The sequence below is a fragment of the Falco rusticolus genome, chromosome 5 (assembly GCF_015220075.1).
Source record: "Falco rusticolus isolate bFalRus1 chromosome 5, bFalRus1.pri, whole genome shotgun sequence".
NCBI lineage: Eukaryota > Metazoa > Chordata > Aves > Falconiformes > Falconidae > Falco > Falco rusticolus.
In genome coordinates this window covers 82912780-82927820 of record NC_051191.1, presented here as the reverse complement: position 1 = coordinate 82927820, position 15041 = coordinate 82912780, and positions in this window count along the sequence as shown.

Sequence of the window (15041 nt, the reverse complement as noted above, 5' to 3'; positions counted from 1 at the left end):
AAAAAACGTGTTAAAGAATCAATAAGATGCTCCTGCCTGTTCATTAACTGTAGTCTGGGAGTTGTTTCTTCTGTTTTGTTTTTTTTTTTTTAATACTGGTTGCTCCAAAGGCAGGTGTTGCTCTGAGTTTTGATATATAAACGAGGTAAATAAACATGATGTGGATGTGTTATTTCCTGGCATCAAAGCTATAGCTTGAGCTATATTGTGTCTAGATCACCTGGGGACATCCAGGTCCAAGGGAGAAATTGTCTGGGTCCTGGTCTCACAAAGTTAAGGTGAGTCTTTTCATACTGTTCGGTATTTGAGGGACAGAGGGAGTATGTGTCCAAAGCGTGCTTCAGTTTTCATGGAAGTTTGGTTTTTTTTTTCGCTTGTAAACCCATTTGAGGCAGTGGCACTTAGCAATGCACCCATCATTGCCATTGTGGTGTGAGTTTCAGATGTCAGCTGCAGCTTTGCAAAGTGTGGCACCAGCGAGCACATCATTACCACTTTGAACGGCCCAAGTGCTAGTTTGCTGGGTGGGTGATTTCAGAGGGGCTGGTCCAGCCATCAAGATGCTTGAGAGCTCATTGTTTGGAGGAACTTGAAACACTTTTATCCTTGTAAGTTGTTTTCAGTACTAGCAAATCAGTGTCTGATTTTAGCAAGAGGACTGGTTCTTTGTTTGATGGCATCTTTTTTTAATGGGGTAGTTATGCCTTTATTCAGTTTGCATTCTGCTAGAGTTGGAAGACACTCTTTTCCTTTTTGCATTGGCAATGTTGTGTTTCTTCCAAACAGTTAAAAATGTGTTTTGTGACTTACAGGACATAGATCACTTATGTAAGTCAAATAATAATACTGTAATAAACCAGTTGGTCAAAACACAATGGAGTTTCTTTCTCACTGTACTTGTCTCACTTGGCTGCCAGGGAATGAGTGAGGCTATGTGTTATTCCAGCTCCCTACACTGAGATCTTTAGGGAAAAGTACAGGATGTTGTAGGTCCATCTGTATTTTGTGATATAACTTAGAAAAGTACAGAGACTGTATCATAGTGTGTAAGAATGTGGACCCATGCTTTCTGCATGGAATAATCTATTTAATAAAATGTACCACAATTGTGCTAGGCAATGAATAGAGCTCTTAGTGGTGAAGAATTGATTTGTGTGGGATGTTTTGTGTTTGTGTGTGTCTGTTTTGCTCAAGATATATATCCAGCTATGTTCTGGAAAAAAAACCAGAAACATGCCTAACCTCAAAATGTACAATTTCTGAAATGCTTCTGAAAGTTTTGATCCATTTTACTGCACATTGATGAGTCAGTGATCCTATCACTGGAAACTTTTTAACAAGATCTTTCCCCTTTTGTGTTCGGAAATTGTTAAGTTCTTGTTGTTTTACAAGGACCCAATCTTGTCTAGATTTTATCATTCTGCCTATGTAATCTGCTTTCACATTAGCATGAACTCAAACTATTTTTTTGAGTAGATAGTTTCTTGACTCATTCTGGTAGTTGTAAATAAGACCTGGCTGAAACCAAAGCACAGAACCATAGGATTTTTATTCTATTTGCTGTGAATTCTTTTCTGTAATTCAGTGGCAGTAGTAAGGCACAGCTATAGATAGGGACATGAATGGTGTATGCCAGACCTTGAGATTGGTGTGCTGTCACTGAATTGGTCCAAAATATAAATAAGCTTCTTTCTTTACCATAAAGTACTGATGCATTTACTTGTACAAAAGGTTGTCTTTCTATACCTCTGACCCACTGTGGTTGGGAGGAATAGGTGAGTGGCAGCCCAGCTGAGGAGCGGTAACCCAGTATGAGGAGCTTCTGTGAAGTGGCATGGATCATGCACTGTAGAAAAGAGGTAATTTTTCAGATTTTGGAGAATGGCAGATGTCACAGATTCTTTTGGGGTAGACAGTAGTGGTGTGATCTTCTATAGAGATAAGATTCACCAGGTAGGAGCTTGTAAGAATGCAAGTTTGTGACTTCCTGTATGTTCTTAATAATGCAATTCTCTTTGGTCAACAAATGAAGAAACCAATGAGAAACACCACCCAAGTGAGTTCAAGTGATCTTCCAAACCAGTGAATGCAGGGTATTGCCTGAACATCAGTGGAAGCCATGAGTGACAATGTGACCTTCAATAGGTAGTAGATCAGAAAAGGTTCTTCCTGGGTGGAAAAATAAAAGGATTTTTAAATCCTTTTATATCTTGGTGTCATAAACAGCTGAAGTGGTGAGAGAGCTTGCAGCTCCCCATATGCACACTGGCTTTCTTACTCTTTGGATCCCTCTGAGACTGGATTTACTCTGTCAGTTTAGAAAGAAATGATGCATTGTTTTCTTGGGTTTCTTTTCTTTGGGTTTTGTTTTTTTTTTTTTTTTCACTGAGCTGGTGAGCTGTGTGGGCTTCCTACAATTCCCTCTCAGTAGTGGGGACCTCTTGGACTGGCTCATGCCATTTCTTGAATGTGTCTTTGTCTTTTGTATAAAACTAGTAACAGAGCATGACATTCACCTGTAGAATTTCTAAAAGGATGCTTGTTTGACTCTCCTGCTGAAAAGTCATAGCTGGTTTGCAGATGGATGAAGAATTGTTTCATGTCCATTTATACCAGTGTTCGGACAAGGTTATATGCTCACAGAAGAGAATCTGGGAAGTCTTGGACTGTAGTCTAAAGTGAAGAGCTGTCTTCAGTAGTAATTGCAATAAAACTAACTTTCCCTGTCTGCAGTAATAGTCTGGAAGATTTTTCTAGTCCTTGCTCAAAGCCTTGTCATTGGGCAGAAGGTATTTGTCAATTTTGTTTAACTGCAGTTTACATTATCAAATTCTTTATGCTTCAGACATAGTAATTAAGATTCACCAGAGAGCAGGAAAGTCAGACAGAGTAGATTCCTGGCAATTACATTCTACAAAATGTTTTCTTAACCTGTAAACAGATGAGACAATTACAGTAAATAGGGCTTAGTATGTCAGAGCTTTCGGCTGTGTAACTTCCATTTATTCAAAGATTTTAATAGTAAGCCAGAAAAGAAAGCTGCTTTAAAATTTGGCAACCATGGTAATGCTTTCAGCATTTTTTCTCACCTTTTATGGAATATTCAGTTGCTTCACAAGCCTGCTTGGTGTGTCCGAACTTCAAGGTGCACGTACACCAGCTAGCAGACCTCTCTTTTATTCTGAACACACTCACTCACAAGCAATCATATCCAGGCTCTATCTCTTGAGTGGATGGTTTTATTTCTTTCGTGTTATTGACTCAGGGATCTAATTTGTAGAGAAGAGTTGGTGTCTCGACATAGCCTCACAGTTCCTGGTGATCAGCAAAAAGTATTTCACATCCCATTCTCATGCACTCCGCTCTTTCAGTGTGCTGTGTAAGCAGCTGAGGTGCTCTGGATTAAACTGGAAGCCAAGGGCCTATATGCTCAGATACTTCTGCAATGTGCAAGGGCTTCCTTGACGGATCTACGCAAGCTAGGACTGTCTAGATGTGGATATTTATAGAATGCACTATGAGGATACATTACATGCAGCATGAAAGAAATTTAACCATGGCAGCACGGGGCAGTGTTTGAGTTTGCCCTTCCTCTCTGCTGGGCAGTGCTGCTGTGGCTGTATATGGCTTGTGAAGCTAGCTGTGGCTTTGGCCGTAGATTATACAGTGGGGTTCTGGATTCTTTTAAATCCAGCTCTATTTACATCTTGCTATTGTGATGGACAGGTTGCTTGCAGAAGCTTTGAGCAGCCCCTGTGCATTGTTTTTGTTGTCAGTGAGTCAGCGCAGATCCTGGCATCTGTATGTCTGTTCTGAAGAGTGTCCTAGGAATTAATGGCTGCAGCCTTGAAAAGAAGCAATAGGGAAGTACAGAGAGAATGGGAGGTGGCAACAGGGATGAGGCTTCATGAGACAGATTATACTGCGTTTTGTAGAAAGCGCTAAATAAATGCACAATGTAAGAAACAGGAGGTCGGGGCAGATACCCTGTGTGGTAGGCTGGACATGACTGTATCAGTCAGCATATGCTTGGTGGAAGAAAGGCTGTGAGTGTCTTGGTAAGAATCACAACCAAGGGATTTTCATTTTTAGGAGGCAAAGTGAATGAAGGCAAGGTTCTAAAAAAAATAATAAAATAGTTTAAAAGCCCAGAAGCTGTTGTACAGAGGTAACCAAGCAACAAGGCAGTAGTCTGCCAACAAAAAGCAAGTAGAGCAGAAAGTGGATGAACAGCAGCCAAACCAGAACTGCACACAAAACAGAGAGAAAAAATCAAATCTACCCAAAAACAAGATGGGGGAAAAAAGGTGTCTCTGTGTGTAAACACATACTTTTTCTCTTTGTGCTGAAAGCTGAGTACAGGTCTCTCTTCTTACACATCTGAACTGTTTGTGTGCTCTGAATAGCGTATTCCTCTGTTTTCTTTTAAAGGATGAAGCAAAGCCCAGGACCCTGTGCTTCAAATATTCTCATACCATGGTATTTATTTTTTTACAAGCAATTGTGGAGTCCTGCAAGAGCTGCATTTTGATTATCCAGGTGCACAGTGCAACTTGCTTCCATCCTGAGTTACTGACTTGAACCTCTCCCTACCCAGCCCATGTGGCTGTCACAGAGGAGAGTCAGATGGCGCAAAGGACTTGCAGGAAAAGCACGCAGGGGAAAACAAGTACATGTGATTTGTGTCTAGTTGAGTCAAAATGAAAAAGAAAGCTTCTTTTCTCTTACCATGGGGTCTTTTGTCTCACTGTTACAGCTTGCATTTAGCTTTACATGCAAGGTGGGTGAGCTAAAAAACCAGGAAATTACAACTGAGAGACACGAACAGCAGCAGCACCACATTGAACAAAGGAGAATTTGCAGGAAACACCTATTGTTTTTAAACAAGTTCAGGCAAAGAGAACCAAATGCATTTGTGCTAGAAGAAAGAAATTCTGTGATCTGGTGTGTAGATGTGTCAGGGCAACGTGACAGAAAAGATGAGGGTATCCATGTACCACATGCTTTAAGCTAATATCAGTTTATAGAAGGCTGTGAGGGGTTCCAGCGGAAAGATTACATGAGGTTTGTTCCTTGTATCCCTTTAAGGAAGTGGGTTTTGGCTCACAATTCTCAGAGAGATAGTCTAGTGTAACAATTTTGTATTTAGGAAGGTACAGCTGAGCTTTGGTTATATGTTTTCCAATTGGATCTTACTCTAAAGAAAAAGCAAATTGGGAATAAGTTGTGAAGATCTGCTTTGTGGAAGGCTAAGATTTGACGTAGTTTTGGCTCATTTTCTGATAAGGATAGAAAACAGAAAGCCAGTCTTTACCTTGGATAAACTAAGAAGTAAAGGAGAAAGCAAGATGTTTCGCTTCTGGCTTCAATTTGATGTGCTGGTATCCCCTGCCAAATTGCCTGTCAAAAGCAAACGGTGATCTCCCTGCTTAGTGCTGTTTGTCTGTGCTAATGCTCCATTGTCCAGTTTAGTAGCAAGTGTGTATACGCCAAGGTCTGATTTTCTCTGAGAACTAAATATGGTAAAACACAATATTCTACTGAACCCTTCCATTTATTCAATTCACTTCGGTATAAAAGTGTATGACTCCATGAAAATTCAGCTTCATATTGGAAGTGTTTTCCTCAGAAGATAGAACAGCTGTACCTGAGTTCATGTTCTGGATTTATTGCAATGCATTGAATAAACATGTGCTTACACACAGTTTTCTGCCAGTAAGACTCAGAGATGTATCAATTATGTAACTCCCACTGAAAATAAGAGTAAGTGAAAAATCTGTATTTGTTGATCTATTATGTTTTTTTTTAAATAGGGAATAATAGTTCTGTTTCCTGCTAAAATGATTCAATGATGCCAAAAATATTGATGCAGAACCGCTATAAAGAAAAGGTGTAAAAAGCGTCGGCTATCAGCAGCGCAGCAGCAGTGAGAGCTGCAGCTGCATGCGATCCCATAACAGCGAGCAGGGCTTGTCTGAAAGGTGGGTACCCTCGGGCTGCACCACCCTGGGTGCTTGCACCTGCGTGTCAGTGGCCTGCCCTACCCTAGCTGTGGGAATATGTCCTCTCTTCTTGTCCCTGTCCCCATTTCTCCACCCTACAGTGGCACATCTCTTGCTGTGTGAAATTACTTTTTCTTCCTCTTCCAGTCATGTAACAAAGAGTTATCCCTTGTGCTGAGGCCCTTAAGGTCCCTCCCACAGTGATGGAGACAGCCTTGCCAGGCTGCCCCTCCAGAGCTGCTCTTCTCACCTCTTCATCTCCATGTACCCCAGCTGTACCCCACCAAGTGGTGGGACCAAGGTCCTCACCCACCTCCCTGATGCCTGACCAAGCTAGCCTCTGCTCCACCAGGACAAGCAGCATGGGCCAGTGAATCCTGGCCACTGTAGGGTCTCCTGCTTCCCTATCTGCTCGGGACTCCAGGGCACATGGGCACTTTTTGCTGTGCCCCTCCCCTTCCATCCATGTTCAAGCTCCTGTCTCCATACCCACTTCCTTTGTGGTTGCCCTCCAGCTAGTCATTCATTCTCCTTGTGTTGCTTTCTGTTTGGCCCTGGGGGGACATGGCATGTTGGCTAGAACTGGGATGCTGCCTGACGCTAGTAGGACAAGAACTGTCCCACGGGGCTGGCGTGGAGAACTGTGGTGTGCCATTGGCCATGTTTTGAAGGTGTTTCCAGGAGAAGCTAAGAGAGCGGAGCTCCACCAAGGGCAGGGCCTGAGCCTTATAAATCGGGAAGGCATAAAATGTTTGTCTTCTTGCCAAGTGCCCTCATGTTCTGTCACTCTTTCTGAGGTTAAGGGTCCTCTTTCCCACCAGGGAAGTCAGTCACTGAAACCAGCAGCTGCTGGGGCTTGCGTCTCGCCTCCTCCCAGGCAGCAAGTAAATGCTTCCCTCCTTGCCACACTGCTTTCCTTCACACAGTGATGATGCCCCACTCCTGAGGTGATGCTCCACTTCCAGCACCTCAGGACCATGGTGGGAGATGTAGGGAAAACACAGATGGCTGTTGCTTGGACTACTGGTGTCTCTGCTAATGCTGGCAGCTCTGGTTAGTTTTGGTTTCAGGTCCTCATGTGAGCTCAGCAGAGGGGAATTCCTTTCTGAAGTGGAGGAGGAGAAGGGCAGGAAGAAGAGGAGGGCCTCACGTGCAATCAGCTTGCAAAGTGAGGAATGAGGAGGCTGGAGATGTTGGAGAACACCCTGCACTGCTCATACAGTTTTCAGCAAGCTGCCGGGTGACCTAGTTGCTGGGCTTGCTAGTGCTGGGGGAGACGAGAATATTTATTTGGCAGTAAAAGGACACAGTTTAGCACCTCTTACTTCTTTTTGCTCTCATAAAGCAAAGTTGCTTGAAATTTTGCATGCCAGATCTTTGCAAGAAGCAACATTTTTGAAGAGTAATGAGGCACTGGGTACTGCAGGGAGCAATATAGAGTGGCAGTACCTGTGCCTTACTACACCTCATTGTCCATGGGGAACAGGCATCTTGCACCTTGGGTTTTGGAAAGGTCATTGTATTCTCCTCACAGCCTCTCCAGTGTGGATGGACAGACCACTTCAGAGAGATTTTCACACTAAGAACAAAAATCTCCACAGGAATTACATCTAGCTCTTATCAAGGGCTCCAGGGCCACCTGTTTGCTTCCAGCTTGTCTTGCGTAGCAAGGCTGAAGTGAGGGACAGACCATCTGAGAAAGATCAGGACACTTTCTGGTGGTCTGTGCAGGGCTGTTGCACTTATAGTACTAGCTGTGCTTCTTGCTTCTCTGTGTTGATATCAAAAGCAGCAAACAATATCCAGTGCATTCTTGATATTCAATCACAAGTAGATAATACTGATATTTATCACCAAGGAGTTTTGCTGTTGCAATGCTTGAATGGAATACATAGTTACTTATAATTACTATTGTAATTTAATCAAAATTTTAGATAAATGAAAAACATTTGCTCCCAGAAACAATTCCACTGGGTTAAATTACAACTATTAATCAGTGCTTACCAATCTGACTGAGGTTTCCAGCATGGACTTGAGTTGAAGCCAGGGACTAAACCAGATGCTTGATATCTCAAGTCCTGAACTCAGAGTCTGCCACTAGTATCAGTGTGTCTGTGAATGCAAAACAACAAATGTGTGATGTAGACTGAAAAAAGAAGTATCAAGAGGCAAAATGGTATGCCTTTTGTAGCAGAACAGTTTGCAAAATTACGCATTGTATTTCTGTTTGTTTTTATGGAGCGTGATTTCATCATTTCTGATTTCGTGGTTTGCTTCTGCAGCAAAGAATGATGGATTTTGAAGAGGAAACTAGACCCATTTCAGATAATTATATTAGTGAGTCCAGTTCTGCATTACCTGCAAGAGCAGGAATGACAGATCTTCAAGGACCCCAGGTTCTTCCTGAGCTACCTGCCCTGGCAGCCCAGGAGACCCACCACATCTTTGTCAGTTATAGTAACATCAGTTCAGCCTGGGTGAGGAACCTTATCCAGAGCCTAGGAGCCATGATTCCTGATCTGAAGGCCTGTTATCATCGAGGGACTTTAACCAGGTAAAACCATAATTGAAAACATGGTTGAGACTATTCAAGAAATCCAGAAAATTGTCTTAGCCCTCAGTCCTGACTTTGTCCAGAACAGGTGGAGCCCTCTGAAAGCCAATCTGTCTGTCTTCCAAGACTGTTTAGAAAGGAGGCCAGTGATCCCCATCATGTTGGTGCCCTGTTTAGTGGTGCTGCGCATCACCTGTTTGACTTACATTGACACCAGTTATGTCCGCTGTTTGGATAAAGTTATTAAGATCATTTGTGCTCCCAACCACAAGATTAAGACTGCCACCATGGTTCCTTATAGCTGTCCATCCATTTGCAATGGGAAATCCCTTCTGGCCTGACCTGCAGTGGATGATCAGGTCATTCCAAAAAGGAGAGAAAGCACATTCAGTGAGGCACTGCCTGACCAGCTGAAGATAGTCAGTGAAGATACTGAGGTCTGCAGAAAGGCCATCCAGATGATTAATGAGGTATCCTCTAGGGTATCACCTTGTTCATCAATCAGTATCATCTTCAGGATATCAGCTTGCCTGTTAGGAAGCTTATATTTGATGATTGCTATCTTCTTATTTGCTTCATTAGGACGGGACTCTGGTGACTCCTATAAAACTTTCCTTGACTATGTTATGGTCTTAGCAACTTTGTTTACCTGTTCTGCTTTTGTTAATTGTACCTACAACCACAAAATCAAATCAGTTGATGAGAAACTTCTGGAGATGTCCTAAGTTGCTGGTGAGGCCAAATCATTGCTGATAAACAATTCCCTGCTGGTTGGCCATGATCCCAGAGTGAAGCTCCAGTTATTTTACATCTCTCTTGCAGGGTGCAGAAGGCACTTCTTGGAGACTTTTGAAGAGGGAGAACCCTCTACCAAAGAGATGTTCCAGTGAGCCCTGCACTATTTTTCCTCTGATCACGCCCATTGTGTAGCAAAAGGCACTTCCAGTTCTACTTGGGGACCACACCAGGGCACTGGGATAAAGGACCCTGGTTTTGCTAGTTTGTTTCCCGTTATGTGGAAGAAGGGTCCTGGCTCTGGGATCTTTAGTGATTCAAAAAGCCCTTTGGAATGCATATAATAAGGTAAAAGTGCAAGCTAGTCTATTCCAAAGCTTTAGCAGTGGATCTTTGCACAACAGAAGTCCCTGTACAAATGGCAGTCTCTCTGCCTTTGGGAGCTGCCCTGGAGTTTCCATGTGAGGATTCGTGGTGGTGACTCTGTGGGATGCTTGCTCTGCTATTGCCTATGCACACTTGCTTACAAACTGTTTACCTCCCCTTGTCAGCTATTTTAGACTGTGGAAGTAAATGTTTGATTCCCCCGGACTTTCTGATAAAAAAAAAAAAAATTATTTGTGGTGCTACTCCGGTTTTGATTTGGGGTGGGGATTTTTTTGTTTACTTTTGGAACTAGAAATGCTAGAAGAATAAAATCTGGTCTAAGGAAATCCCACTGAAGTTCTTCATGTTGGTCGTGGAATTGAAGACCAGGGTGTGTGTTTTGTCCCCACAGAACTGGGTTGGTAAGGTTCAGAACTGAAAGGGCTATTTTTATTTTCTGTTAAATACATGCGAATAAAAATGGCAAAGATCAAACAATTTGATTTGAAGTCACTTTCAACTCCAGTTACTGTGGGTTTATTTTCATGCATCTTCTGATATCACATAGACTTCCAAGAAGACTGGGAGGAGAATGTCTGAATATCTGATGAAAAGCTAAAGCATTCTTATATATTTGCAGAGTGTTTATGAAATTGGATAGGTTTTCATTACATATAAATACTTTTTGAAAAAAGGGCAGCCTTTCTTCTTTGTTTCCCCTTTTTTTTAAAAAAAAAAACAAACCCACAGCTGTGAATCATCCTTTATTAACAACTTAATGATAAGAGCTGTTTAAGAGTCAATTGCTTTTACTCAGGAAGATTTCCATAGAGCATGGTGGAAAGGGCTTCAGTAAATCAGGAAAAAAATGAAAAAGGAAGGTAAGAGGGGTTAGTGCCTTTAGCATACTCTGTTGCTTCTGTTTTTACACAGCTAGTTCAGTGTACTTTCAGATAAGTAACTGGAATACATGAGTTACTGTGTAGCCTCTGAGTTCTTCAGGGCCTCATGGCATGAAACCCTTGAGGTAAAGTCACCACATAATTGAGCCCATGAACTGCACAGAACTCCTGTTTCAGCGCAAACTCTAAGATGAAAAAGGCACCGCCCAGCCTCAGAGATTTTCTGGTGGAAAAGGAAGAAATAGAAGAAACTACATTGTCAAAGAGATCAAAAGTAGAAGCTCCAAAGTAGCTGAAAACCACAAAAGCTGCAATGAATCTCATGGGTAGTTTTCTTAGGCTATCCTCTGCTGCGACCTGTTGGAGAAGAGCAGGAATTTGTCATCTGTCTCCACAGAAATTCTTTGGATAAGTATGATTGGTTTTTACCTGTTTCTACTCAATATGATTTTTTTCCTTAAGTCCTGAAATCCTCTAGATTTTGGTGATTTTCTTTCGTGAATGATAGTGAATAACAATGGCCTTTAATTTTAGAAGTCTTAACTTTGATGTGTCTGTCTTCTAAAGACCAGCTTTAAAAAGACATGTAAGCAGCCCTGAAAACTTTATTTTCCCTCAGGGCACAGAAAGTTGGTGGCCACAAATGGTTGAATGTGACTGGAACATTCTACGGTGGCTGCTGAGAGATTTACTGACGTGCTGGCACCATTCAATAGCATGCAGATGTGGCATGTGGAGAAAAGCTCATTTGTAGATTGCTTGTAAGATATTTGAAACATTCTAAATCAGGAGGCAAAAGCAATTTAAATGGGTGTATGGTGCTCCCTTGACTGAATGCTATGCTCACAAAGCTGGTACAAGACTCCTTTTTTAATCTACTCTACCAACATACCTATATATGTATTTTACTACTTATTTATTGTTTATCTCCTGTAATGCCTGATACTGAGTATACAAATGTAAAATGGAGGACTCAAAGCACTCTGTACAGGCTTGATTAAACACAAATAAATATGATGCAGTTGGGTTTAGAAAATATATCCAATGCATGGGGTAAAATGTCTTCCATATCTACATCTCTGGTGTATGCAGAGAAGAGGAGCTGAGCACTGCCCTAGTAATTAAATGCCAGTGTGTGTGTGTGTACACACACATTCTTCTTGTCTGTAAAATTCTACATTACTGAGTCGCTATGCTGTTCATTTAAGGAGTTATGGGAATGTATGAAGAAATCAATTAATTATTATATACTGACAACCATCCTTGTTGAAATTATTTTAGATGACATCTCATTTAAAAGCCACAGCAGTGTAACTCCTCAACCTCCCAATCTTCTTAAATATCTACAATTCAAACAAATAGATTTAATTACTTGTCACTTAGGTTGTGCAATCATGATCATCATTGAAAGTGTAACTTTACATCCGGTATCCACATTAAAGTTCTGTTCTTCATCTATTACAGATCTTATGCTGGCACGATAATTTTCTTTTTTCTCTGTCACCTTGATGTGACAGCCCCTTTTCAGTGAGGAAGAGTTTCAAAAACCCAGCCATACTGTCAAGGTACGTCCCGTTTACTGTGTGACCGTGGTACTCCATTGAGCTTTGCACAGGCCAAGTATTGTGGACATTTAGCTGGTAAGGAGGTCTGTTGATGAAGAAATGCCACCAGAAGAGGGGGCAATGAAATTGCAGAGGGAAATATTTGTGGCAAAAGGGTGTTAATTTTGGCTGAGGACATTTTCATTCTATCTTGCGTAGCATAGTTTCACATCTGGGGCTTCCTCTTTTTCTATTAGATGAGACTGCGTTGGGGCAGGAGGATGTAGAAGGTAACTGCCTGCTAATTTCTGTGGCAGGATTAAAACCAAGAAATGGCTGGAATTCACATGCTAGGCTAGAAAGTATCTTCTGAAACAAAAAGAAAAACTGTGATGGCTGAGCCCACTTACATGGGACTATCCCTCTATGGGAGCTAGGAGGCAATGATTCACACAGAGCTGTGAGTAGACCAGAGGTGCCTCTTCTCTAACCCCTGAGATGATGTGAGGTTCTGTGCAGAAACCCACGCTGCAAGGAAGCAGTGGCTGTGGGTGAACGGGCACTGTGCACAAATCAGGCCAAGGATGTGGGCAAGTGTCAATAGTTGGAGTTCATAAAATGAATTCAAGTGGTTTCCCGGTGTGGGCACAGCTGAGGTGGCTTGATGACATCCTAGTAGTGTGTGGTTGGGACAGTCCCAGGGGGGGAATATGATGAGCACTGTGCATCATTTGCCTAGGGCAGAGCAGCAATAGCTCTTCCCAAGCTCACCATGACACTGTGGGCAGTCACTATCTTCTCTTGGACAGGAAAGGTTAAATGCCCTGAAAACATCTGCTAATATCTGAATGTTTTTATAGATATTAACACTCTCCTAGGTATCGTTGACCATGCTGGTATTCGGTTCCAAAGACACACCCTTCCCAGGAACCTTTAACTTCATGAGAAGAATGGGACAGGCAATGAGGAACTGGAAATGTTCAAGTTGCAATGAAGTTCTGTTGCCCTTCTCTCTCTCGGTAATAGCTGGCTGCTGAAGCAGCCGCTCTGCACTAACAAGCATGCTCTCAACCGGAATTGCTGCCATGACCCTGCTAAGACAAGCGTTATGTGCTTAGCACGGTGGAGATGACTTGCAAGTGGTTGGCAACGTACCCCGTAACTCATGCCTCTGTCCAAAACAGCACCCTGGGCCTTGAAAAATAAGGTGTTTAGTAACATGGCACCTCAAAAAACACCTTGGCTAGTTTTAAACTGTCCACAGTCTCCACCTCTAGCTCCATGGTCTCCATCTCTAGTAGATAAATCTAACATCTTGGTGATACTAGAAGTGATAAGTTTTTCTGATTTAGTTTCTGATTAGCACCTAACTTCCTTAATCTCCAGCTGAATTTCCCTTTGGTGACTTCATTGAAGTATTTTTGTCATAAGGCTACTTTTTCTAACGAACGTTGCTGATTGCCCCAATTAAAAAATGAAAACAAAAGTATGTTTCCAAAAATATGGTACTTCAAATCTGTTGGGTTTTTTCTTCATACTCTGGGGTTGTCCAGTTCTCTAAAAAGATAAATAGATGTACATAAGCACTCACAAATTCTAGAAGCCAAATAAAGGCCTAGCTTCGCCTTTTGTTTTTTGAGATGAACGCTCAAGAAAGAAGGTTCACACATTTTTAGGCCTTTATAGTGCTGAAAGCTTTAAAACTTTAATCACACAGTCATAGCTACTGTAAAGTCACTCTGCTTTGCAACTCACACAAGAATGAAAATATGCTTTACAAGTATAAGCTGCCTTACATCAGAGCTACATTAGGGAATAACAACTGAGCAATCTGCATCAAGAAAATATCACACCTAGGCCAAATAGCGATACTAATTGCAACATGAAGTTCAAGTGCTGGCTTAATTGTAGGAAGCCTTTGTCCCACTCACTTGTGCTCAGACTCTCGTCTAGGACCAGGAGGAGCAAGAGGGTCTGTAAGAAAATCCTACCAGTCAGGGCCACACCAATAATTTCTGTTCATATAGAAGGGTCCCCTAACAAAGAAAGTTGTAGGTGAGAGAGCAAAACTGGCCTTTTAAAAACAAAGCCGGTATCAACAGACACTTTTAGAAAAGTTTGCTCCATCTATAACAAAATAAAAAACCAAACAGTAACACCTATCATTTAAGTCTCAGATCAATAATTCTGTTATTTGTAATGCTGATATAAGGAAAAAAAGCACATTCTTGGTCATGTTGAAAGTAAGTATACAGCCATTTCACTGGAACTTAGTAGCACCTCCACCAACAGAGATTAGAAACTTGGTAGGGAAATTACCCTTCCCCCTAAATACAGCCTCCCTATATCTCAGTTTGTATATGCTCATTAGAGACCCGCGTACTGAGTCTGGTAATTTCCTCTCCAAAGATTTGGTATGTACTCAACTTGCTCAAGCATAAGTTACCAGGACTAGGAAAAACAAAAGCAAAACCAACTCCAACCAACCAACCAACCAACAAATCCCTGTATGGATGAAACTTGCATTTCCTATGCTGGAAATGATCCTTCCCTCTCTCTGTGGTTCTCCTCCTCTTCTATTAGCTGATCCAGCAGAAAAGGAAACATTGGCTTTTTCTTCTTTTCAGAATGGCACCTCCTTAAAACGGAATATGGGCAGAGCTTACTCAGCAAACAGTTTTAACCAAGGAAGGTTTTCAGAGGGTTAATGTGTATATTTGTGTCTATGTGTAAGCATTTTCTCTTCAGCGTGTACTCAGCCACTTAGCTCTGCTGATACGTTCATTAAGGGATCATTCCGGTTAACTAAAATCAAACTGTGCAGGGGGGAACTGCATGGAAATCATGCTTTTATGTCAGCAGCATCACAGCTGAAATTGGATGAGACAACTCTTACCAACTAGGGAAGTGAGGCTGGAGGAACATTGCCCCAGTAACT